The sequence below is a fragment of the Canis lupus genome, chromosome 15 (genome assembly GCF_003254725.2).
Source record: "Canis lupus dingo isolate Sandy chromosome 15, ASM325472v2, whole genome shotgun sequence".
Lineage (NCBI taxonomy): Eukaryota > Metazoa > Chordata > Mammalia > Carnivora > Canidae > Canis > Canis lupus.
In genome coordinates this window covers 37894787-37915758 of record NC_064257.1, presented here as the reverse complement: position 1 = coordinate 37915758, position 20972 = coordinate 37894787, and positions in this window count along the sequence as shown.

The following is a 20972-nucleotide window of genomic DNA, read 5'->3' as shown; positions in this document are numbered from 1 at the left end:
TTGTCTCCGGCTTGTTGATGGCGGTCTTCTCTTTGTATCTCTTTACATCATCTTCTCTCTACGTGTGTTTACGTCTTGTGTCCTAATGTGACAGCAGTCATACTAAATCTTAATCTGGTACAACATGATTTTACTTTAACAGATTGTATCTGCAAGGATCCTATTTTCAGATAAAGTCACATTCTGAGGTAGTACTGGGGGTTAGGGCCTCAACACGTGAATTTGGGGGGGGTGGGGACACAACTCACTCAAGCTTCTCTCCCATTCCTTGGCTCTTCTTCCTCCATTAGTTTTTTTTTGTACTCCGGGTAGCTTCTCTCTCCTGCTATCAACTCATCTTCTCGTTTTATAGCATCATTTTTATGGGCAGTTAGATTGGAACATATATCCTTTTATCTTTTTGGTGTTCGAGCTTGGCTTTGAAGATTTCTTATTCTTCTTTCATAGCAGTTTAAGTTTTTCTCTAGGGTCTTTTCCTTTCTCATAAGGAGTTCTCTTTTCTTCCTCTAGAGTCTAACCTGGTCAACTACTGTTCTTTTATTTTTTTCATTTTTCTGTCTTCTATTCTCCCTCTGCTAGAAAAACTGAAGCATGTCCTTTAGAATCAATGCATTTATATTCTTATTTCCTGGGGAAAATTGATTCCCAAAGGCAATATGCCAGGCAGAGGCCTTTAACATTTTTTTTCATTTTAAAATTTAATTGGAAAAATGAAAAACAGTTGTGGTAAGATACACATAAAAACTGTCTTAACCATTTTTTAAGTGTATAGTTCAAAATGTAAAATATATCAATGTTGTTGTGTTTAAATTATTTTTAACCTTTGGTTTACAATTTCATTGAGTTGTTTGTCTTCCTTATGCCAAGAAGATGACATATCCCTGCTGGAATGGATACTTAGCTTCTTCTCTAAATTTTTATTATGAGAATTTTTAGATATGAAGAAAAGTTGAAAGAAGTATGGACACTCATATACCTACATTCAACAATATTATTTAAGTGCATTTAATCTGTTTGTATTATTATATGCATAAATATATATGTATTTTGTGTTTATGAATGTATATATGTATGAAAAATATATTATTTTTTGTACTGCCTGAAAGAAAATTATGGAAATAAGGGAACTTTGTCCATTATTTTTCATCATATATCACATAAAAATAAGGATAGTCTCTTATAGAACCACAATAGCAGTATCGCACCAAAGAATTTCCTAATATCATCTAATATTCAGTCCATGTTCAAATTTCACCAAAATGTCTTTTATAGATTTTTTAGGTTGATTTTGAGAGCCAGCAAAGTTCATGCATTGCTTTCCATTTCTTTTCATCTACTAAGACACTTTTCACTCATTTGTATTTGAAGCCAAAATTTGAGTCTCTAAAATAAAAAATCCATAGTGGACGTAGGTAAATTAACAAATTACGGTGGACAAACCAAATGATTTCAAGAGATTTATACTTAGTTCTTTCTTTGGTCCTAGAACTGTTAAAAATCAAAATAAGATGGGAAGGAATAGAACCTGGGTCTGCTGAACCATTGCCACCTATTACTGACCAGTTGCTACAATTAGGAGGCTGTCTTTTGTGATTTTGTGCACTTACTGTCTTTTGTAAATTTAAACCCTAGTCTTAGGGACTCCTGGGTGGCTTAGCAGTTGAGTGTCTGCTTTCGGCTCAGGGTGTGATCCTGGAGTCCCAGGATCGAGTCCCATATCGGGCTCCGTGCATGGAGCCTGCTTCTCTTGTCTCTGCCTATCTCTGTGTCTCTCATGAATAAATAAATAAAATCTTAAAAAAAAAAAAAAGAATTCTTTGGGACACGTGCGTGGCTCAGTGGTTGAGAGCCTCCCTTCAGCCCAGGGCATAATCCTGGGGTCCTGGGATCTAGTCCCACATCGGGCTCCCTGCGTGGAGCCTGCTTCTCCCTCTGCCTGTGTCTCTGCCTCTCTCTGTGTCTCTCATGAATAAATAAGTAAAATCATAAAAAAAATAAAAAGACAAAACCCTAGTTCTACTGTCCTTTCTATGAAATAGGTTATCAGGAGCAAAATTATTCCATCAATGCATAATAATCTTGTACAATGAAGTTTTTTAAGTCTTACATGGGATGCAAATCCTTTTTTCTGCAAACTAATGCATGATTCAGTCAACCCAATTGGAACTAAGTTTGCCAGAAGAAACTTCTTACTAACTAACTTACAGTATAAATTGCTTTGTGTCTGTAAACGTCAGCCAAAATGTTGTATGTTGTAGCCTACAGCAGTCATAAAAGTAATGAAGTCAAAGTCCTCCTATCTTCTTCTCTTCCATGTGTAACTTTTTAAAAAAGATTTTATTTATTTGAGAGAGAGCACACAAGCAAGGAGGGGGTGAAGGGCACAAGGAGAGGGAGAAGCAGATTCTCTGCTGAGCAGGGAGCCCAATGCAGGGCTCGATCACAGGACCCCAAGATCATGACCTGAAGCCAAAGACAGACACTTCACTCACTGAGCCACCCAGGTGCTCTCCCCTACCATGTGTTATTTCAGTTGTCTTCATCTAGTGTGGTATTGATCTTACAAGAATTCCTGATCAATATGCCCATATATCAGGGTGGTATGAGAGTGATGATTAATTCCACCTCCTCCCTTACTCTTCTCAGAACTATTTGAGAAGTAGATTCAGAGGTCATTCAGGAGATGGGCATATCAGCCTTGTTATTGTAAAGTGGATTGGAAAATACAGTTGGATCCACCATTGGGCTTCCTCCCCCCAAGTTCTAGACCTAGTGTTAACTCACTTGAGGGAGAATTTGAGTGTTTAGAGCAGACTCACATACCCACAATTGCTGCCTCATGCTCTGTGAGCCCCAATCATGCAGCAGGAAAAGTAAAAAAACCTGTAAATTGGGTACTGTTTTTTTTTAATTGAAAATTAATATAAATACGATAAAATTAACCACTTTCAATGTATAGTTGGATGAGTTTGGATAAATATGTAGAATTATATAACCATCATCAAAATCAAGATATAGACTATTTTCTTTATCCCAAGAGGTTCCCTCCTATGCCTTTGTGGTCAATCTCCTCTCATTCCCGCCCCCTCCCCCCCCCCACCTGAAGACCTGGGTAATCCTGATCAGATTTCTGTCCCTATAGTTTTGCTTCTAGAATGTTATATAAATGGAATTGTGCCGTATACAGCATACATGTTATTTCATGTATTAGTACTTTTTTTTTCTTACTGCTGAGTTGTATTACATAGCATGGATCACTGTTTATGTGTTCACCAGTTGCTGGACATTAGGGTTTCCAGTTGTTGGCTACCATGAATAATGCTGCTGTAAATATTCTCCTACAAGTATTTATGTGGACTTACATTTGTATTATCTTGAGGACATTTTCAGGCGTGTGATTTGTTGGATCACATAATAAGTAATATGTTTCACTTATAAAAAATGGTGTAATGCTTTTTATTTTTTATTTTTTAAAGACTTTATTTATTTATAAGAGATAGAGAGAGAGACACACACACACAGGCAGAGGGAGAAGCAGGCTCTATGTAGGAAGCCTGATGCGGGACTCGATGCTGGGTCCCCAGGATCATGCCCTGGGCCAAAGGCAGCACTAAACTGCTGAGCCACCCAGGCTGCCCAGTGTAATGCTTTTTAAAACATTAATTCCACCCAATAGAGGGGCATGAAGCAAGGTATGTTATACTTTAAACATTCACAAGGCAGGTAAATTTCTCACTTGGGGATAAGTAAGTGAGGTACAAGGAGAAAGGATAGAAATACGACTTTATTGCAGTGACTCACACCCCTGGATGATCATTAGAATTTCATAGGAAGCTTTTATAAAGTTTGATGCTAGTTCCCAGCCCCTCCCTCAGAATGAATAAGTCTTTGGTGAAACCTTGATTTCTTTAAAGAGCCCCAAATGATTCTAAACTATAGCAAAGATTGAGAACCACTGTTTTGGTTGAAATTCCCTCATGAAGACATGGTCCTTGTGAAATGGACCTGGGCTCTTAATAACCAAGAGGCCATTTCCTTGATGAGAAAGAATCAGCAATACAATAAAATTAGTGGTAACTTTCATGATATTTTTTGAAATAATGTGAAACCAGTAACATTTTGGGATCTAAACATATTTTAAAAATGTAATATCTTGCAGGAATTAAAAAATATATATAAACAAGTAAGAGAACTGTAATTCTGAATTACTTAGGCTACTTTAAAGTCTAATTCGAAGCATTTAGTGTTCTCATAAAAAAAAAAAAACCCTCAGCTCTACTACTTCTTTTTGATATTAAGTATATAAGGACACTTGGAAAGATATTTTTGGTTAACTCTGCTGAATCTCTCAAGAGTGTTACCTCTCCTGATTAGATGGCATAATTTCCTTGAGAAATTCTAAGCTAATATTAGGCCACGATTCACAAAACAAACTATGGTTTAGTACTTTTGATTTGAAAAGAATGCCTTTTAAAGCAGCTTTATATATTATAGGACCCATTAACTTCTCATTGTGTATCATATTCTTTGGGCTTAGTTTAGAATGTCAACATCACTCTAAAAAGTGATGAATTGTCAAAGTAAACTGTTGATATTTCAAGAAAACTATCTCTGCTGTTCACAGATGTCTCTTGTTGTATTTAGAAGTAAAATATAGACAGGCTACTTCAGGTTGATAGTTTCCAAAAGCATGATGAAATAAGCTGGCAGATAAAAAATGAAGAGCATCACTGGGCAGAGGAGGCTCCAAATGGGCTGGTCTGGAATGTGGCAATCTGAGGGCAAATGAATAGATTGCATGTTTTTGCATGGAGTATTTACAGTGTCAACTAAGGATTACTTATGATTGTTTGAATTGTCAGTGCTACAGAAAATGACAAAAGGAAAGAGAAAAGAAATGAGGAAGATTCTTTGTCATGAATACTAGCTCATTGATTAAGGAAGAATTTAACTATACAAACATTGTTAAAGCAACATCAATAAAAAAAAAAAACCCAATGTTCTTATATTCCTGCTACCTGAGAAATCAATCTGTTCTCATTTTTCATTTTTATGATTGTTTTGTTCCATGTATTAGGCAGAATATTGTTTATTCATCATTTCCAAACTTTAAGGCACACAGCCCAAGGTTGTTTTACTTTATTGTGTTTTGATATTGTAATATTTGATATTATAATATTACCATAGAAATCTATATGCAAGTTTAGAAAATACTTTTGGATTATTTTCTCAGAATAAATCTGTGGAAATAGGATTTCTGAATCAATGGATGTAACATTTTAATAGCTCTTTACTATGTTAACTCTTCTTTCAAAAAGCGTTATCGTACCCATTTATTCTATGCAGGTGTCAGTGCATGACCTCACCATTCCTGAGTATTCTAATTTGAAATCAACTTGTTATAAAATGTGTTGTTACTATTTTAATAAGTATTTCTTTGACTATTAGAGTTATCAAGCATTTCCTCATATTTGTGTTCCTAATTATAATTTCTACTTCTGAAAGCAAAATGTTTATTTCATGTTCATTTGTGTCCAGGGAGCCTGAGTAATGTTCTTACTAACTTTCACGAGCTCATTTTGACATAGGTAATAACTCTTTCCTTGTTTAGTTACTATAAATATCATTTAGTCCACTGTGTTTCTTTCCAGTATAGTTTTTGTTTAGCACAAGTTTTGAATTTTTTTAATGACAGACATTTCTATTGATAATTTATTTCTAGCTTCGGTTATTGCTTCAAAACTTAGAAAGTTATTACTCCAGAGATTTGAGCTGAGCTCACCGTCAAATCCCCTGAGGCCCTAGTTCTCTGGCATGCTGAAAACTTAATGGGAGTCAAGTTGAGTAAGGAAATCAGATAGAGCTAAGATTATATGATAGTTGTATTGTTGAATGGTGTGTGTGTGTGTGTATGTGACACAAAGAAACATTTTCCCACAGAGGAATTGTACTGTCCTTCCTGAGAGGTATTAATACCTTCAGTTTGGCTGGTACCCATGAGATCCAACTGTGTAGTAAGAATGAAGTAGAGAGTGTGGCACTCTACGGGAAATTTAGCTTCAAGGAGTTAGCCAACACACTGACTCACATTCGGAATAATGTTTTTGTTTTATTTTGGTTGTTTGAGATGAATTAGTTTTAATTAAAAGTCTAACTAAAACATAGTTCCAGGAAAGAATGAAATTTCATAATGGTGCAACTGTTGGTAAATAATTTCCTGCTGGTCCCTGAATTGACCAGTTGCAGAAGGATTGGGGAGATATTGTCTTACAACATGTTATAACAAAGAAGGAGGGGTTAAAAAAAGATCATACCGCCTCATTGCCACATGCCTGGAGTATTTACAACAGCTAAAGATTTTTGAGAATATTCTTAATTCAAATATTCTGTTTTGTCGATCTGTGTTCACCTTCCTTGTCAGATCAAAAGTCCCAACTTCTGTTCAAGAAGTAGAGTCACCCAGCCACATGCAGAAGTATGAAACTAGACCATTCTCTTACACCATACACAAAGATAGACTCAAAATGGATGAAAGATCTAAATGTGAGACAAGAATCCATCAAAATCCTAGAGGCGAACACAGGCAACACCCTTTTTGAACTTGGCCACAGCAACTTCTTGCAAGATACATCTATGAAGGCAAGAGAAACAAAAGCAAAAATGAGCTATTGGGACTTCATCAAGATAAGAAGGTTCTGCACAGAAAAAGAAACAGTCAACAAAACTAAAAGACAACCTACAGAATGGGAGAAGATATTTGCAAATGACGTATCAGATAAAGGGCTAGTATCCAAGATCTATAAAGAACTTAATTAAACTCAACAGCAAAGAAACAATCCAATCCTGAAATGAGCAAATGACATGAACAGAAATTTCACAGAGGAAGACACAGACATGGCCAACATGCACATGAGAAAATGCTCCGCATCACTTGCCATCAGGGAAATACAAATCAAAACCACAATGAGATACCACCTCACACCCGTGAGAATGGGGAAAATTAACAAGACCGGAAACAACAAATGTTGGAGAGGATGTGGAGAAAGGGGAACCCTCTGGCACTGTTGGTGGGAATGTGAACTGGTACAGCCACTCTGGAAAACTGTGTGGAGGTTCCTCAAAGAGTTAAAAATAGAGCTACCCTATGACCCAGCAATTGCACTGCTGGGGATTTACCCCAAAGATACTGATGCAGTGAAATGCCAGGACACCTGCACCCCAATGTTTATAACACCAATGTCCACAGTAGCCAAACTGTGGAAGGAGCCTCGGTGTCCATCGAAAGATGAATGAATAAAGAAGATGTGGTCTTCTTTATACAATGGAATATTACTCAGCCATTAGAAATGACAAATACCCACCATTTGCTTCGACGTGGATGGAACTGGAGGGTATTATGCTGAGTGAAATAAGTCAATCGGAGAAGGACAAACATTATATGGTCTCATTCATTTGGGGAATATAAAAAATAGTGAAAGAATAAAGGGGAAAGGAGAGAAAATGAGTGAAAATATCAGTGAGGGTGACAGAACATGAGAAACTTCTAACTCTGGGAAACGAATAAGGGGTAATGGAAGGGGAGGTGGGTGGGGGGTTGGGGTGCCTGGGTGATGGGCCCTGAGGGGGCACTTGACAGGATGAGCACTAGGTGATATGCTATATGTTAGCAAATTGAACTCCAATAAAAAAAAAAAAAGTAGAGTCACCATAGAAATTTGGCGACAGATTCCTAGCTGGTGTTCTCAACCTCATCCTTCTCCATTTTGCTTATCTTTGTTTAAAATGAAAAGAGCACCTTTATGTGCCAGTGCTTAGTTTCAGAAACTCTAACGATTCTCTGAATGTACTGGCTGTGCAGGGAGAAAGGCACTTGATTCTTCCTCACCATTGCCTTCAAATAAAACCTTCAGTTAAACTCCATTCCAAGCTCCTGGATGGTGTCAAAGGCTTTTGTTTTTCTGGACCCTGCAGATAAGAACGGTTTGAATTATTCACAATTCCAGCCCAATCTCATTCAAGACTTTAGTCATATATCTGATTTTTTTTTTTTTTTTTAACAAAAGCACTTATTAGCGTTTGATGAACCTAGCTCCACATAGCCTCAAGCTACCAGGATGTGACGCCCAGCACCTCACCTCCCTCAATCTTCTCCTTAGCTCTTCTATTGAAGAGTTTGGCCTTCATGGTGACTGAAAGGCTTTCCCTTCCCCCAAACTTTGTAGTAGCCCCATTGCATCATATCAATGATAGGAGCAGCTCCAGTTTTCATTTATTTTATTATTATTTTTAAAAGATTTTTATTCACCAACGAGACACACACACACACACACACAGAGTGAGAGAGAGAGAGAGAGAGAGAGGCAGAGACACAGGCAGAGGGAGAAGCAAGCTCTACACAGGGAGCCCGATGTGGGACTCGATCCCCTGTCTCCAGGATCGCGACCTGGGCCAAAGGCAGGTGCTAAACTGCTGAGCCACCCAGGGATCCCCAATTATTATTATTTTTTTAATGGTATCATTTACCTGTGTCTGCTAACTGACCAAGGTCCACAGTTGATCAAGGCCGACATTTGGGTAGGAGCTCTGGTTCCTTTATAAGGGGCAACACCTCATACCAATGTTTCTAGGGTAACCTGGGTGATTTTTGTTGAAGTTGATCGATCCCATGATGACGCATGCCACCAGTATTACCCCAGCCTGCTGGAGCTTCCAGTGCTTGCCCATGGGGCCGTGGCCCTGGCTCACGTTGCCCCAAGTTTCTGGGTCTTCCTCAGTTTGGATGGCATGTCTGCAGCCCACATGAAAAAGCAGTCACAATTCTGATTGAAAGCTTCTTGTCCATGTTCTCCAAGATACTTAAAATGGGAAAGAGGGGAGGCAAGGTCTGTTTTTCTTTTCTTGCTCTCTCCATCTATTGCTCCTGTTTGCCGGAGGCTCCAGGGTTAAGCAGGGAAAAGAGGGGTATTTTAAAAAACCTAGTTGATGCTAGTCTGTGAAAAACCCCTGCATATCAAACATCCAAACACTGCCCATTATTTCAAATAGGGCTTTTGTGGGTTCTCTGAGGACTGTTTGTTGGAGACCTCTGACACTGCAACATTTCCAGGGATAAATCCTACTTGGTCATGGTGAATAATTTTCTTAATGTACTGTTGGATCCTATTGGCCAGTATCTTGTTGAGAATTTTTGCATCCATGTTCATCAGGGATATTGGTCTGTAATTCTCCTTTTTGGTGGGGTCTTTGTCTGGTTTTGGAATTAAGGTGATGCTGGCCTCACAGAACGAATTTGGAAGTACTCCATCTCTTTCTATCTTTCCAAACAGCTTTAGGAGAATAGGTATGGTTTCTTCTTTAAACGTTTGATAGAATTCCCCTGGGAAGCCATCTGGCCCTGGACTCTTGTGTCTTGGGAGGTTTTTGATGACTGCTTCAATTTCCTCCCTGGTTATTGGCCTGTTCAGGTACTGCAACATTTCCTAACATGGGCAAGGCACTCCCTTGCTGCCCTCTTTTGACATACCCTCAACCCTACTCCAACAGTTTATTCCCTGCAACCTCTTTCTGCTGGAATAGCCTGGAACTTGACAGGCAGTATTTTTGCGTGGGGTCCTTTCAAGAAATCTCTGACCTGGCTATTCTTGATAGCATCCCTTTGACCCACAGTGGCATGGTGCCTCTCTAAACTCAGGAAGCGCAGTGGTCCCTCTTCGCTATCATATATTACTCCAGCCAACCTTTTCCCTTGGGCTTTCCTAGGTGAGAATCAGACACCATTCTCTGTACTCCCCAAACTCCAGAGAACACAGGTTAGACCCTCTGAGACAGGCAGAACAAGGCACGTCTTTGCCCCTGCAGATGTGCATGCCTTAATCCCTGGAAACTGTGAACCCATTACTTACTTTTTTTAAAAAAATATTTTATTTATTCATGAGACAGAGAGAGAGAGAGGCAGAGACACAGACAGAGGGAGAAGCAGGCTCCATGCAGAGAACCCGAGTGGGACCCGATCCCGGGTCTCCAGGATCACACCCCAGGCTGAAGGTGGCGCTAAACTGCTGAGCCACCGGGGCTGCCCAACCTATTACTTACTTAATTTATTTTCTTACATAGCATAATTTTATTTTTTTTACTTTTTTTTTCTTTTTCTTTTCTTTTCTTTTTTTTTTTTTTTTTTTTTTTTTTTTTTGCAATCACACGAGGGTTTATTTACAAGCTTGAGCCTGGGTCCTTTTTTTTTTTTTTTTTTTCAGTAATCTACACCTAACAGGGTGCTTGAACTCACAACCCCAAGGTCAAGGGTTGCATGCTTCACCCACTGAGCCAGCCAGACACCCTTATTTTTTTTATTTGTTTTAACTGAAGTACAGTTGACATACAATATTACATTAGTTTCAGATATATAATATGGTGATTCAACAATTATATACATTACTAAATGCTCACTATAATAATTGTTACCATCTGTCACTATTTAAAGTTATTAAATATTTTTTGAACATTTTATTATATATATATCTAATTTTAATTCTGGTATAGTTAGCATACAGTGTTACATTAGTTTCAGGTATACGATATAGTCATTCAACAATTCTATACATTACTCAGCACTCCTTAATCCCCATTACCTATTTCACCCATCCCCCCATTTGCCTCCCCTTTGGTAACCACCAGTTTAGTTGGTTACCTCCCTATAGTTAAGGGTTTAAGACTTCTAGTTAAGAGTCTGTTTTTTGTTTTGTTTCTTTTTTTCCCCTTCATTTGTTTTGTTTCTTAAATTCCATAATGAGTGAAATCATATGGTATTTATCTTTCTGTGACTGATTTTTTTCCTTAGCATTATACTTTTAGGATCCACTCATGTTGCAAATGGCAAGATTTCAGTCTTTTTTATGGATGAGTAATATTTTGTTGTGTGTATATATATATATATACACATACACACCACATCTTTTTTATCCTTTCATCTATTGATAAATACTTGGGCTACCTCTAAGTTATAAATAATGCTGCAATAAAAATAGTGCACGTATCTTTTCTAGTTAGTTTTTTTTTTTGCATTCTTTGGGTAAATACCCAGTAGATTTTTGGGTAAATACCAGTAGAGTGAATCCTGGATTATAGGGTAATTATTTTATTTTACTTTTTTATTTTTAATTCTTTTTTTAGTTTTTTTGAGGAAGCTCTAAACTGTTTTTCCACAGTGGTTGCACCAGTTTGCATTCCCATCAACAGTGCACAAGGGTTTCCCTTTCTCCACATACTTGCCAACACCTGTTCTTCTTGTGTTTTTGATTTTAGCCTTTCTGACTGGTGTGAGATGATATCTCATTGTGGTGTTGATTTGCATTTCTGTGATGACGAGCATCTTTTCATGTGTCTGTTGGCTATCTTTATGCCTTTGGAGAGATGTCTGTTCATGTCTTCTGCCCATTTTTAATTGGATTATTTGGGTTTTTTTGGTATCAAGTTATGTAAGTTCTTTATATATTTTGGATAGTGACCTTTTATCAGATATGTCTTTTGCAAATACCTTCTCCCATTCAGGTTGTCTTTTGGTTTTGTTGATTGTTTCCTTTGCTGTGCAGAAGCATTTTATTTTGATGGAGTCCCAATAGTTTATTTGGCTTTTGCTTCCCTTGCCTCAGGAGACATACCTAGAAAAATGTTGCTATGGCTGATGTCAGAGAAATTACTGCTTGTGTGCTTGCTTCTAGGATTTTTATGGCTTCAGGTCTCACACTTAGGTCCTTAATTCATATTGAGTTTATTTTTGTGTATGGTGTAAGAAAGTAGTTCAGTTTTATTGTTTTGCATGTAGCCGTCCAGTTGTCCCAACACATTTGCTGTTTTTCTCATTGCATATTCTTGCCTCCTTTGCTAAAGATTAATTGATCATATAATTGTGGGTTTATTTCTGGGCTCTCCTGTTCTGTTGATCTATGTGTGTCAATATCATACTGTTTGGATTACTGCTCTTTGTAGTATATCTTGAAATCTGGGATTGTGTACCTCCAGTTTTATTCCTCTTTTTCAAGATTGCTTTGGCAGGGATGCCTGGGTGGCTCAGCAGTTGGGTGTCTGCCTTTGGCTCAGGGCATGATCCTGGAGTCCCAGGATCAAGTCCCACATAAGGCTCCCTGCATGGAGCCTGCTTCTCCCTCTGCCTTTGTCTCTGCCTCTTTCTCTGTGTCTTTCATGAATAAATAAATAAAATCTTAAAAAAAAAGATTGCTTTGGTATTTTGTGGTTCCATACAAATTTTAGGATTGTTTGTTCTAGTTCTGTGAAAAATGCTATTGGTGGGGTACCTGGCTCATTTGGTGAAACAGCAGCCTTCACCTCAAATCATGATCCCAGAGTCCTGGGATCAAGCCCCAAGTTGGGCTCCCTGGTTAGTGGGGAGCCTGCTTCTCCCTCTCTCTTTGCTATTCCCCCTACTTATGCTCTCTGGCTCTCTCTCTCTCTCTGTCAAATTATTAAAATATAAGAAAAAGAAAAATGCTATTGGTATTTTGATAGGGATTGCATTAAATCTATAGATTGCTTTGGGTAGTCTGGACATTTTATTTTATTTTATATATTTTTTAAAGATTTTATTTACTCATGACAGACACAGGCAGAGACACAGGCAGAGACACAGGCAGAGGGAGAAGCAGGCTCCAAGCAGGGAGCCCAATGCGGGACTTGATCCCGGGTCTCCAGGATCACGCCCTGGGCCACCCGAGCTGCCCAGTCTGGACATTTTAACAGTATATTTTTTCCAATCCATGAGCATAGGATATCCTTCCATTTGTTTGTGTTGCCTTCAATCTCTTTCATCAGTGTTTTATAGTTTTCAGAGTACAGGTCTTTCATCTCCTTGGTTAAGTTTATTACTAGGTATTTTATTATCTTTGGTGCAATTGTAAATGGGATTCTTTTATTAACTTCTCTTTCTGCTCTTTTGTTATGAGTGTATAGAAATGCAGCAGATTTCTGTATATTGATTTTGTATCCTGTGACTTTACTGAATTCATTTATTAGTTTTAGTAGTTTTTTTGGTGGAGTCCTTAGGGTTTTCCATATATAGTATTGTGTCATTTGCAGTGAAAATTTTACTCCTTACCAATTTAGATACGTTTTATTTCTTTTTCTTGTCTACTTGTTGTGACTAGGACTTCTGGTTGAATGTGTTACTTTACATGGCAAAAAGGACTTTACAAATGTGATTGAGGTTATGGACCTTGAGACAGCAGGATTATCCCTTGTAATCCAGGTAGGCCCAATCTCATCATCCAACCATACAAGTCCTTGGAAGTGGAGAACCTATTCCGACTATAGTCAGGGAGAGAGATGTGACTATAGAGGAAGGGCTAGAGACATGTGGCACTAGAGGGATGCTCTCCACCATTGCTGGCTTGAAGATGGAGGAAGAGGACCACAAGCTGAGGAATGTGGTGACCTCGAGTTGGGAATGGTTCTCAGGTACAGCTAACAAGAAAACGGGGATCTGAGTTCTACAACCACAAGGGACTGAATTTTGCCGATAGCCTAAGTGAGCAGGAAATGGCTTATTCCCTACAGTCTCCAAAAAATGAGTTTGCTGATAACCTGGTTTTAGTAAGACCCCCACTAGACTTCGGCCCTACAGACTGTAAGATAATAAATTTGTGTTGTTTTAAGTCACTGTAAGGTAATAAATTTGTGTTGTTTTAAGTCACTAATTTGCAGTAATTTGTTGTGGCAACAGTAGAAAATGAATATACTCTCCTCCAGATTTTCTCCCCGAGTCTTACTGGTTTCTGCCTCTTGGTAAACATGGGCTAAGAGGAAAGGTGAGACTGTGTCCCTTCCTTGCAGGGAATCTCTATCTACCTCCATGCTCTACCATTTCTTAAAAGCTTCTCCCATGTGGTTGGAGAAGACAATGGTGTACTTTCCTATACATCAGACTGACAACTTTGTTGGCATTCTTTCTTATGCATAGGCTGGAAGTGGATGTTATGGTATATCCAGCACTTTATTTAAGCACACTTGTTCCCTCAGTCCCAATGTAGAGGCAGGAGAAGTCCCCTGTAACCTTGCTGGATAATAACAAACCTACATCTTTGTTCCTTGTTCTTTCAGTTCAAGTGCGTATAGACCACTTATAAACATTTGCTTTCCTCTCTAGCTACCTAAATTCCTCTGCCAGACTAGATCTCCTTGATGGAAATCCTGTTACTGATTCTCCTCTGCATTTTGATGAACACATCTTTACATTGAATTATGTATACTTTTGGTCTTATTATCTGTCTGAAATTAATTTCTGCAACCGAGTCAGTTACCCCACTCTCTCATTCTATTTATGCAGATTACCAGCAAGGCATCATGTCTGTGCTGTGCCTTCCTAAGAATAGATGGAACCCTAGGTTTGGAAGGTACTAGAAAGCTCAGCTGCTGTACTGCTTCTTTCTTTCCACTCTTCAATCTTGAATCATTCCTCTTCACTGTCTTCCAAGATTTGCATGTGTGAGAATCATGGGGTAATCTACCACTTCTGTTGGCAGCTTGTTCCAATGTGGAGATTTTGTTTTTGTTTTGTTTTGTTTTAGCTCCTTAAGAGCCGTGACCAAGTCTATGCATTGTGACAACACCAGCCCCAACTCAAGCCTGAAGCATAGCGGAAACATAGTGATTGAACAAGTGAATGAATTAGTAAATGAATGAATATTATTGAGCCCTGAACTGGCTTCCTTATGGCTTCCATAAAGTAGTCCTTGGAATGATTTAACCCCTTCTCTACAGAATGGTATTTAACAATATAAAGCTATCCTATCCTAATTATGTCTTTCCTTTTCATTTGATATATTTTTAATCCCCCAAAGGATAGTCCTACACATCAAATTACAATCGTTTCTACTTCAGTTGTATAATAGCCTCCAACAGAATGTTTAGTTTTCTGGAATGCATTTAACATGAGGGTGGGCCGGAAGTGATTTTGTAACTATTGCAAAAGTCTGTGGTTTGGATCTTTCCAAAAGTTTTATCTCAGCAGCCCAGACACAGGCCTCTGCCAAAAATCACAGCTTTTCTGTTTCCCATTGTGTAGTCTGCAGATAGTCCTGATAAGGGACTGAGGGTTTATATGAAAGGCATCATGGTGTGTTGTAAGTGTAATAGGATATAGAATGAAACTTTTCATGGTGTCTTGAAATTTGATCTGAAGCCCCAAAGCTGAGAATGAACCAAGTGTCCCCAGGTTTCCAGATGGGGTGCTAACACTAGATATATCCATGCAGAAATTATGAAAAGACAGCAAAGCTGGGATCAGCCACCATCACACATCTCCAGCTGATGCAGGAGAAAGTGATTATCAATCTCCTTCACACACTTCCAGCTGGTGCAGGAGAACGGGAATTAAAGAGGGCTTCTGAGGTAGTAGACAGTGTTGTGGCATTTCCCTTTCTCTTCTAAAGGGGGGCTCTCAAGAGAACTGGAGGCTATGGTGATGCCCTATGATTGGTATAGAGTAGGGTGAGAGAATTCTTGGAGAAATGGGTATATGTCTTCTGGACAGATTAGGAACATAAATTAATGGGAATTGATGCTTCCTGCCTGATGACAATGGAATGTGGGAGGCTGGTCAGACCAGCCAATGAACCCTGAGTGAGCAGGGCAACGGTGAGAGCTGCTTGCACTCCCAGGATTTGTAATGGAGGGCCTATGTGTTTCCCAAGAGCTGCAATGGAAGATAACTGGCCTTCAACCAGGCGGGCTGCCTGTGGGGGTACAGGGATGCTGGCAATAAGCTGCTCTATGGTGTATTTCTGGGCCGGAGCTGAGAATTGTGTGCAAAATTTCTGAGAGAAGTGAGAGAGTACATTTGCTTTTAGGGGGCTTTTCAACCAGGTGGTTTCTACAGCAAGCCTTTGAAAACCCCACCCCCCATGCCTCCCATTGGAGAGAGCCAGCATATGGGCTCCTCCTACATCAAGGCCAAGATCTACCATACTTTAATGACATCTACCACAAAAGATACACTTGCTTCTTTACCTCTAATCCCCTACCTTGACCCTGGAGAAGCCAGAAGCTGCCAGCTGAGGGGAAGGAGAATGAAAGAGATGGAGAAGAACAGACTGTACCTCCTTTTCACACTGTAGGGCTGTGGTCACCATACAGTAGTGGTAGGGCTAGGGGTAGGTGTGGTGGCGGGAGCCTCGAACTGGGTATGTGATGGAAATTCTAAATAGAACTTTTTTCTTTTTAAAGATTTTATTTTTTCATGAGAGACACCCAGAGAGAGGCACAGACACAGGCAGAAGGAGATGCAGGCTCCACACAGAGAGCCGGATGGGGGACTCGATCCCGGGACCCCAGGATCATGCCCTGAGCCGAAGGCAGACACTTAGCTGCTGAGCCACCCAGGCATGCCTAAATAAAAAATTTTAATGAGTTTTAATTCTTGAAAGTAACTTTTAAGTTACTTAAGTTTACTTTTAAGAACTTAAAAGTTCTATGAGTATGAAATATGCATGAGATGTTGTCCGGGGTCGGGGAGGAGAGTGATTTGACAGAGCATGTTGAGGGGGAGTGATTAGAGCAAAATAATACAGTTGTCTGTTTGTACACCACTGGGTTAGTCCAACTGATAAGATTCCTGGGAGGCCAGAGGCCAAGGGATAGATGGGCAATGGACTATGCTCTGGAACTTTGGTACTATGGACTCCCCGCCTCTCCAAATTTTTGATATTGTAGTTTAGTTTTTAAAATTTAATCTCTAATTTTTAAAAAGATTTATTTCTTTTAGAGAGGGGCAGCATAGAGGCAGAGGGAAAGAGAAATTTAAGCAGATTCCATGCTGAGCATGAGTCCAACATGGGGCTTGATCCCATAACCCTGAGCCAAACCCAAGAGTCAGATGCTCAACTGACTGAGCCACTCAGGTACCCCTTTTTAAAGATTAAACATTAAAATTTTTTTTAAGATTTTAAGTAATCTCCACACCCACCATGGGGCTTGAACTCAGGACCCTGAAATCAAGAATGCAAGTTAGCTCTGCAACCAAGTCAGCCAGGCACCCAGCTGTTTAATTTTTGAAAAGCTTTTACTTTGAAATAATGTCACAACTACAGAGACATTGCAAAAAGAGTACAGAGAGTTCCCATGTGCCCTTTCCCCAACTTCCCCTAATATTAACATCTCCCATAACCACAGTATAAGAATCAAAACCAGGAAGTTAACATTGATTCAATACTATTAACTACTCTATAGACCTTATTATAGTTTGCCAGCTTTTTCATAAATGTTTTTTTTTTTTTCTGACCAGAATCCAACCCAGGATCTTACAGTGCATTTATGTGTCACGTCTCCATAGACCTGCGGATTCTTGAACATCCTCTATAAAAATTCCAGTGCATAAATTTTTCTGCATGAAGACACCTCCAATGAGAGTCTGTTCTAAATGGGGCCAAGTGCCATAAGGAAGTCCATAGCCATGATTGCCTTTCTTGAAGTTTTCGCCTGATTCTGGGTCTTGTTTTATTTTTGTTTGCCTTTTAGAACAAGGCCATTTTCCCTTCTACATAACAACTTTCAAATAGTGGAAGACCATTATATTTCTATTCCCCACTGAAGGCCTACCCCCCACTCCTGTCACCAAATCCTTTTAGGATGAACTCCCTAGTTCTACCAACTGTTCCTTGTATGACATAGTTTTAAGTTATCCTACACATGGGTCACTCTTCCTTGAACAAGCACCAGTTCTACATATGAATACGGATGCAGGTCTATCTATCTGTGTGATGCCTGTACAGAGTAAAAATACAGATATCATTCTCCACATTCTAGGTCCTATCTCCTCAGGCCAAGATTACGCTAACATGGGGTTTGTTTTTATAAAGGTGGTGAGGTCCTAGTTAAGCATGGCTAATTCAATAGCCATTTTTAGTGAACATAAGTGGGTAATCTAGGCTCCCGTGTGAGTTGCTAAGAGGAGTTTGGGATTTTTCTTAGAGATAACTTCTGGGGTGAAAGGCTAGATGAATAAGTATCTTTTTTTTTTTTTTTTTTTAATAAGTATCTTTTTAATTAAACTTGAGTTGGTTTATATTGAAAATGAAAATGGTACCTGGCAAGAAGCTGCTGGTATATCTTCTCAAAAAAAAAAAAAAAAAAAAAAAAAAAAAAAAAGGCACTACATTTTCAAAAACGAGAGCAAACTCTCAATGTATTGGCCGAATCTGGGAGAGCTTCCATTTACTGAATAGCTAATGGGGAATGGGTTGAGAAATACAATGTGGTCTGAAATAGAGCAAGTACTTTTACTTAGAAGTAATTCTCAAAACACTTTTTATCAGTCTTCAACTATCTGTACCCTGGTTCAAAATGCAGGGTATGTTTTGACCTTACCTGTTCTGTGTGGGTATTGCTGGAGGGTGTTATTACAATACTTTATTGACTATATTCTCTATGCTGCACTTTTTATTTCTCTTATTTTTGGTTAAATTTCTTAACATTAGCTTTCTTATTATGTTCTGTCTGGATTTTAGTTTGCAGGCCCTTCTTGAATGTAAGAGTTTTGTTTCTTTAGTTTTCTTTCTCTGATTCCCCACCACTCTTGTGGTTTTGAGGCTTGTTTCTGCCTGGTCCATGGAGTCTCCAGGTCTTATATTGGCTCTTTGGGGCCCTCACCCCAGAGAGATATTGAGGGTATCACAGAGACAGTCACTGAACCCAGTGATAACTTGCCTGGAAGCCAAGTGGAGAGTCTGAGGCTTGCTTTCCTTCCTAAGCTTGCAGCATCATAGACACTGCCATGGATCATAGTGGTTGTTTCCAGACTCATTTCTTGAGCCAGGGTGCTTGACCTTGGCCCTAGTCCTAAGACACGAGCACTCAGCCTCCTGGTTTTCTTATTCCTATTTGTAGAGCAGTCAGTGGGAAGCTCTGGAGTGGCCAGCCACAGTTTGTTCTAATTGGTTGCCACATCCATTCTCTCTGGTTGTTGTCTGTGCTGTACTAGTTATTAATATTATCAATATCAACCAGCCTGTTACTCCACAGAAGCTGAATTCCTGGCCACTTCTTATTGCATCTGCAGGGGTCCTGAGGCCATTTCTTGCTTTGGATGTCAGCTCCAATTCTGGACATACATTCATTTGTGTTTGAGCATGGCTGTAACTTTTTTAAAATTAAATTTTTCTTATGGAGATATAACTAACACAACATTATTCAGGTGTACAACATGATTTGATATTTGTATATATTGTGAAATGATCACTGCATAAGTCAAGTTCACATGGCTATGACTTTTATTTTCTTCTGTATTTTATCTGTCATGCAAAAGAGCAGAGGAGAGCACCTCAAAATATATACTTACTATAGTATTTTAATGAGAAGTTTTTTAATGATGTAGTTGAGATGACCAGGACATGTATCAAGATGAAAGTCATTGCAGAGTTGGTGAGGAGTGCCAAAATTTATTAAAGTCTTTTTTAAATTTTTAAAAAATTGTATTTATTTATTCATGAGAGACATACACACACAGAGAGGCAGAGACACAGGCAGAGGGAGAAGCAGGCTCCATGCAGGGAGCCTGACATGGGACTTGATCCCAGGTCTCCAGGATCATGCCCTGGGCCGAAGGCAGGCGCTAAACCATTGGGCCACCTGGGCTGCCCCAAAATTTATTAAAGTCTAACTAATTTTCTAGTTGTAGACACTTACAAAACTGATTGTGTTAAAATTCTTTAAAGTGAATATACATATAATTTAAAAATTAGAAATTTTCCAATAATGTAGTATTATTATAATAATTGCTATGATAGTAAGCCCTAAACATGGAGGTTGGTAAGAGGAAACAAAGGCTACAGAATTAATATATACATTTTAAATAAAAACTCACAGACACTCTGAAGTGGGGAAAAAAAGAAGAAACAGTTTATTTATTACAAGACAAGACCTCTGAGATTCATTTTGATTAGACCGATTTGGCTCACATCCCTGCCCTGTACCAGTCATGGGGCAGAGCTTAGGCTGATTGGCTTGGTCAAGGTCTATACTTGACCTGGAGCTAGGGGTAGCTTTTCTGGAACCCTTTGGATCCTCTGACAAATATTAAGAGGCTACAGGGAAGATATGAGTGTAGATATTGGAGAGATAATCAACAAATACCGCCCCCATATATATATGTATGTATGTGTGTGTATATACATACACACACACACACATATATAGAGAGAGAGGAGAGAGAGAGTATATATATACATATATATATATATCAAAATATATATATGCAAGACATTGAAATAGGGACTCTATTTGTTTTATTTATTTTTTATTATTTTAGCTTTAGAGAGGGAGAGAGAATCTTAAGCAGGCTCCATACCCAGCATGGAGCCCACCATGGGGTTTGATCCCACAGCCCTGAGATCATGACCTGAATAGAAAGCCTAACCAACTGAGCCATCCAGGTGCTCCTCTGTGTTCATTTTATTTTTTAAAGATTTTATTTGTTTATTCACGAGAGACACACACACAGAGAGAGAGAGAGAGAGAGAGAGGCAGAGACACAGCAGAGGGAGAAGCAGGCTCCATGCAGGGAGCCTGACACGGGACTTGATCCCAGGTCTCCAGGATCAGGCCCTGGGCTGAAGGCAGCGCTAAACCGCTGAGCCACCCAGGCTGCCCTCTGTGTTTATTTTATTTTATTTTATTTTATTTTATTTTATTTTATTTTATTTTATTTTATTTTATTATTTTATTATTTTTTTATTTATTTATTTTTTTATTTTTATTTTTTTATTTATTTTATTTTTTTATTTATTTTATTTTATTTATTTTATTTTTTTAATTTATTTTATTTATTTTATTTTATTTTATTATTTATTTTATTTTATTTTATTTATTTATTTTATTTTATTTATTTTATTTTATTTTATTTATTTTCTTTTCTTTCTTTTCTTTTTTCTTTCCCTTTGTCTTTCTTTTTCTTTTCTTTTCGTTTCTTT